Genomic DNA, 6,972 nt, shown 5'->3' with positions numbered 1-6,972 from the left:
AACCCGCGCGGGCGCGCGCGAGCCCGGCCCCCGCCCCCCGATCTATATTTTCCCCTCATTAGGAGCCGCGTTCGCCGGCGCATCTTAATGAGTAGCTGCTAGCGAGCCGGCGCTGGAAGGCCCGCGGAGTTACACGTGAGCGCCCGCCTCGGAGCTCAACTTCCCCGCGCCCAGGCGCCGGCCGCCCGCCCTAGCCGCGGCTCCTCTCTTCATTTATTTATTTTCTTAAATAAAAACATAAATCGTGTGCGGCGCGCAACGAAGGGGGTAGGGTGGGGAGAAGCCAAGCTCGACAGATGCGAGCAGCATCTCTCCGCAGTATTCATTTAGACACAAAATGGCTCCTCTTTGGAGCTTTCTTTTCCCCTCCCCTTCTCTGCCCTCCCCCTTACGTCACGGGTGGGCGCACCCGCTTCCTACCCGCCCCGCCCCGTTCTCGCTCCTGCGCCCACGTGGGGACCGCCAGTCCCACCCCTGAGCAAGGTCAGAAAGGCCAATCAGAGACCGCTAGGGGGACTCTCCGTTAATGATTGGTGGAGCTTCCGGGAGCTGTCAGTCCGCGCCAGAGCTGTCAGTCAAAACCACGCGGGGTTGGGGAGCGCTGACAAATGCGGAGGCTTCTGAGCCTCCCGCTTGCAAATAGTGCTTGGAATGGCTGCTTAATTAGCTTTGAATGGCTTTTCCTTCCAGCTCAAACAATCTGTCACTACCATGTGGTATAAAGGAGCCATGCATAAAAAAGTAAGCAGAGGCTAAATATCAATTTGATTTTGTGTATCAAAGGAATATTTTATTTTTCTCCCTAGTAATGAAACGTATCAATTTAAATAATAAAAGGTAAAACACACACACACAACCCCCCCCAAAAAAAAAATAGAAAGAGAAAAAAGAAAAGCATCCAAACTCCACGGTTCCCCGACTTCTACACACGCCTGAAACAGGTAATTTCTACGCCTGTGTGCAAGATTGCTCTCTCACCCCCCCCACCCCACCCCCCTTAAACTTGTGTTAATTGTTTTGTTGTTGTCCTGAAGTCTAGAAGGAGTGATGGGGGAAGGGTGGCCTGTAAAAGGGGTGGGGCGAGGAGGGGGCGAACTTTAAAGCGATCCCTTTGAAGCTGCTAATCAAAGTAGAGGGGGGTTTTAAGACCCCATAAACTGGGGATCCCACAGCAGGTCTGGATTTGGGAGACGAGAGGAGAAGGGGGAGAGCGGGTGTGCGTCTAGCCCGGATTTATTAAGCACAATGCCTTCAAGATGCCAGGACTCGGCGCCTCTTCGAGCCTCCCTCTTTCGGTCTCAATCTGGACTGGCTCCGACGGCGCCCGCCCCAAGTGGGCCCACGAGCTCAGGCTCCAGGCCGGGTCTACGCGGACTGTGGACATAAGAGCACAGCAGCTTCGTTTCGGGCTTGGGCGTCGCTCCTACCCCGACATCCATACTCCTGGGGACCCCACGACCCGAGCGTACTGCAGGGTAGACTCCCATCGAGTTCAACTGTGAGCCCCAGCGCCAGCTCCTGGCCGGGCACTTCAGTAGAGCCTGTGGCAGCGTGTGATGGATGTGGCCTGGCAGTTAGGAATGAGAACTGCGCCGGAGTGCTTATTATGTACAAGGCAGGGCGCTGCTACCCAGGCGAGAACGCTCTCCTCACCGCTCTCCTGAGGGAAGTGGCCTGGCTGGTAGCCTCATTTCACAGAGTAAAAAGGGCCGGAAAAGCTCAATAATTTGCCCTATGCGGGGCAGGAGTGTCAGGTTTCTAATCCAGGACAGCCTAGGACAGCCAACCTCAGCTTCCCATTTGCTTGCTCGAACTGGATCTGCGGGAGCATTTGCTGAAAGGTAGGCACTTGTTCATGCATTCGTATTCATCCATCCATCCATCCATCCATCCATCCATCCATCCATCCATTCACTACCAGCCCTTGGCTCCCAGTCGCTTCACACCCACTGTCAATTCCAGCTCTCCAGAGCTGCCTGAGCCCCGAGCCTGAGGAGGAAGAGCTGCGAGGTAACCAGGCCAGCACCCCTTTAAGCTCTCCACCGCTCTACCCCTACTTCCACACCACACCACAAATCAGGAAAAACAAGGAGAAAAATAATTTTTTTATGCTTGAGAAAGAGAAAATGAAATTTAAAAAAAATGTATACAACTCCCTGTCCAAAGCTTTTGACATTTATTTTTAAAGAAGGAGGGAAGTGGAGAGAAAGAGTTCAAACATCTCTGTCTCCAATTCTATTGGAAAGGTTTCAACTGTTTATGTTACAAGAAGTGTCAGGGTCATTTGCTACCAGAGAGCTGACTTTTCATTGGTTGCTTAATTGAGTACCTGGGAGTCCACCCCACGTGGGAGAGGAATTCCTGGCACAAAAAAAAAAAAAAAAAAAAAAAAAAAAGCCCCGGGGAATTTTAAAAAAAAAAAAAAAAAAAAAAAAAAAGTCACCCGGGTAAACCAGAAAGTCCGGCCTGGATTTTCTGAACAAAGGCTTCCAGCCCCTCTTGTGGGTGCAGGGTGGTTGGTGGGCAGCTGTTTGCCAGCCCCAAGAGCTGCTCCTCTAGTTCTCTAAAAATCATTGTCAAACACTCTAGATAAATGTTAATAAATGTTTTCTTCCTTTCTCAGGAATTAAAGGGTCTGGCTCAGGTCAGTCACCAGGCTGGGGCCTCTTATTTGAGGAACTAATCCCAGTGCCTTGGGTGGGGATTGTATACCTTCCCTTATAGCCTTTCTGGCATTGGTTTTTTGGAGGTCTCTGGGAGGGACTGCCCAAAGAGAGGGGAAATCTCCCTTGCCCACCCCCTTTGGTTGACTGTAAGACTCCTGCGATTGTTGGCCTTTGACTCCATTGCTAAGGCAGTTCTGTCTCCCCACCTTCACCCTCACTACCCACCAGTCACCTAGGCCTTCCTCCATAAGCAAGCACCTCACCAAAGAGGAAAGAGAATTTTTATTTATTTAACCAACTCTTACATAGTGCTTACTCTGCCAGATACTGTTCTAAACACTCAGCCGATGTTAAAGCACTTAATCCTCTCACAGTGAATGAAGTGGGTGCTATCAGTATCATCCGGATTTTATAGAGGGGCAGTTGACATGCAGTGCTACAATGACTTGCCCAAGATCACTTCAATGGCTGATGGAATTGAACCCAGGCAATTTGGCTCCAGAGTCTTCACTACCACACCCCAATCTCTACAAGCTTGACTTTCCTGAAAATGCAGATCAGGGTTTTAGGACAGAACACAAGACACTGGAGGGCCCCAGAAAATCCCAAAGGGAACCCCTGTCGAGCTCCTCCTGGAACCACCTCATTTCAGGGAAGGCTCTGAGGGACCACGGGACCTCTCACAGGGTCCTCCAAGTTTTCTTCCAATTCTCTGGCTGGTCTAAGCTGTATGACTTTGGGGGACTTATTTAATCTTGCTAAACCTTTATTTCCTCATCTGTAAAGTGGTGATAACAATCCAGTCCACCTCATAGGATTGTTCTGAGGAACCATGAAGAGAACTCTTGTGGTGTATTTAGTACAGAACCTGGTACATTAAGTGATCAATAACCATTAGCTTTGGTGGCTATGATGATGATGTGGAATCATCCAGTGATTCAACACCTTGCACATTTTCTGGGTGCTTGCAGAGAAAGGAAGGTCTAATGTCCCAGCCCTTGTGGGGGAATAAACCAGGCAGTAGCCCCAACCTTACTGTACACATTCATAGCTAAACCCAGCTGGGAACACCCAGCTCCCCTCCCCTGAGCTCCTGACTAGCAAGGGCCTCTTGAGTTCATCAGGACTTTCTCTTCCTTCTGGAATTCCCATTCTTTATCATGGTCCTCAGATGACCTTGGCCTGTTCTACTGCCCAAGGACCACTGAGGTATGTGGGGGATACGAGGAAAAAATGAGGGGACAAATCTAGGGATAGGCCTGTGGAAATGCGGTGGAGGACTGAGGCAGAGGCAGAGCAATACACTGGGACAGCAGTGGAGCCCAGACATAGCATTTCTGAGAAGACAAGCCACAGCAATGAAGTATGTGAGTATAAAGTAGTCTGGCTCTGAGGGAGAACAGCAGTTGTGAAGGGGGTTCGCAGAGGGTTTCCTGGAAGGGCGGAGCTTGAGCTCAGCCGAGAAGGATGGACAGAAGTTCCAGTGGGCTGTGGGGCCAGAATAAGCAAAAATTCTAACAGAAACCCTTTCCTCCCCCTCAGCTTGCTTCCTTGGGTTCTTCCTGTGTTTTGCCTCTGACAAGGCGTTTTGTCTTTGCTCCCTAGGAAGGGAGCTAAGAGCTTATTCCTTCATCCCCACTTCTCTTTCTGGCTCCAATGAAATCTGTCTCTGAAGGGCTCCTAAGGTCAGTAGAGAGGAATCCACGCATCAGTATTGTGTGGCAAACCCAGCTTGGGCATCAGAAGGCCTGAGGATCTGCAAGAAGCTCGTAGCTACTTGGTTTCCACATCTCACTTACATGGTGAGAATTTACAGAAAGTCTATTCTATGTAAGACCGCTTTGGAGGTACCAAAATCTAAGTGACGTCATTGCCTTTGGGATACCAGACAGCTCCTGATCCAAGCCTGTATGTAGGCCCTAAGAGCTAAACAGAGTCTATGCAGGGAAGCAATATTGAGTAGAAGGGTGAGGGCTGACAATTAGGGACGCTGCCTGTAGAGGGTGGCCCTTGGTGTGGCCAAGTAGAGAGGGAGGGAGGGAGTTCCAGAGAGGGCCCAGGTGCCCTCTAGAGAACACTGGGGATGGTTTGGTTTGTTTGGTGGCCCAGCTGGCAGAGGAGGCCACCACCGCTCTTCAGAAAGCTAAGGAAGCCAGGCAGTGATTTACAATGACTTTATGGGGGGCAGGTGTGCAGAGGAGGTACAGAATATGTTTGTTCACCTGTCTTTAGCAGAAGCATAAGACTGGAAACATTCTCCCAGCAAGCCATGCAAAACCAAACTGAATTGCACCCCACCGTTTCTGAGGTGCCCTTTACTGACCTCTATTGACTGATGGCTCAGAGTTTCCATGCCTCATGTCCAACCCGGTAAATATTTATTGAAGTGATTGGGCGTCCTAATTAAGAGATTTGTGCCCTTTCTTTCTTTCCTTTTTAAGGATTCAAAGCAGAGGCTTAGGAGATTAAAAAATATTTTGCTGGTATTGATGCATCCAGCTTCACAAGGGTGAGGCACATGCTGTGAGAATGACCCCGGCCAGCGGAGGGGAGGGGAGTGCTCTGGGTGCCCCTGGGTGATTAAGGCAGGCCTCTCACCAAGCACACCTGGGCTTTTATGGTGGGGGGCGTGGAGAGGAACGAGGAGAGGGGATTTGCCTGACAGCTTTGATTTTCACTTCCAAATCTGCTCTCAACTTTCTGTCCTTTCAGGAAATGAATTGATAACTCTGTTTTTGTCATAAGCATGCAATGAAGTGAAATTCACATACAGGGTTGGTTCTCAACTGGAAGTTATTTTGCTTCCAAAGGGACCTTGGACAATATCTGGAGACATATTTGGTTGTTACAACTCAAGGTAGGGGGGTTACTAACATTTCGTGAGTACAGGCCAGAGATGCTTCTAAACATCCTACAGTGCACAGAGCAGCCCACAACAAATGATCTGGTCCCAAATACCAATAGCAGTGAGGCCACAGAACCCTGGCAGAGACTATCTCATCCAATTTTAACAGGGAGGGTAGTTCTCATGTCTCCACTTTGCAGATGAACAAACTGAGATACCAGAAAGAAAATATTACGTGTGCAGGCAGGGAAGGAGTGGCTGTTATATTCAGACCCTCTATCTTTAAACTCTTTAGCAGGGTCTTCAGACCTCTTTTCTTCTCTTTTTTTCTATTCTCAGTGCTCTCTCCATTAGAAAAGAATTAAAACCAACCAGCTCTGGAATTTTATCTCATGTATAAGGTTGCCCTATAAATTAGCAATTATGTGGTTGTTCAAATGAAGTCTCTCTGTGAAGAGCTGGCTCTAGACAAGGTTCTGAGATCCCCCAGTAGCTCCTACAAGCCTGGGTGTCTGGGCATTGTTACACTGGAAAACAGTCAGGAAAGTAGGCATTGGCTCAACTCTGAAAGACATCAGGTGAAAAGCTAAAGAGGACAGGGTTGTATGCAGTTGGGGGTCATGAAAGGTCTGGCCCAGGAATGGTATATACTTTGCCTTCTTTGGGGGTGCCCTTCCTGGAACTGAGGTTCTGTAGGAGGGCATCCGGAGAAGGGTGGGCAGGGCAGGGGCTAGGGGGCAGAGAGAAGAGGGCAATGGGGACTCTAAAAGTCCAGGCTGCACCTATCAATGATTCTCTTTCATCATTGATGTTTCTATCTCTCTCTCTCCCTCTCCCTTCCTCTCTGAAATCAATAAAAATATATTTTAAAAATCTTTTAAAAGAAATAAAAGCCATGCTGCAGATAGAGCCTGGGATTCTGGTAACATGGAGAGATAGGGGTAGCAACAGAGGAAGGGGGTTTCAGTTGTAAGAAAGGAGGAAATAAGGCAGATAGACCATGACAAATTTTGATGTTGGAATAAAGTTGCAAAACGATACTCATTTTGAAAGTCTGAAGGTTTAACTTAACATTTGACCACTAACCCACTGCAAAACATCTGCAGAATAATGAAATGCAAGGTACAGATAACCAACACCACCTCACTTCTGTGTTTGTTTTCAGCTTAAAACACTGTTATATCTATGGACTCAGGCAAGGCACAACACGTACAGCAGAGAAAATTATCCCCATTTAAAAGCTCAAAAATCTGAGGATCAGAGAGAGTTAATCGTCCATCACTGCACAAGTTGATAACAGCAAGTTCAACCAGAATTGGACCTTGAAATGAACTTTCCATAAACCAGTCTAGTTTTCAAATTGTGCTCTAAGGAGGTCCTGGGATCTGCAGAAGTTGATGGGGTAGGAAGAAGATGGGGAAGTAGAGATATATCACCTCAACTCTATTAGGATGGCCACTT

The sequence above is a fragment of the Myotis davidii genome, unplaced genomic scaffold, assembly GCF_000327345.1.
Source record: "Myotis davidii unplaced genomic scaffold, ASM32734v1 scaffold1069, whole genome shotgun sequence".
Lineage (NCBI taxonomy): Eukaryota > Metazoa > Chordata > Mammalia > Chiroptera > Vespertilionidae > Myotis > Myotis davidii.
Note: the sequence above shows the minus strand (reverse complement) of the source record.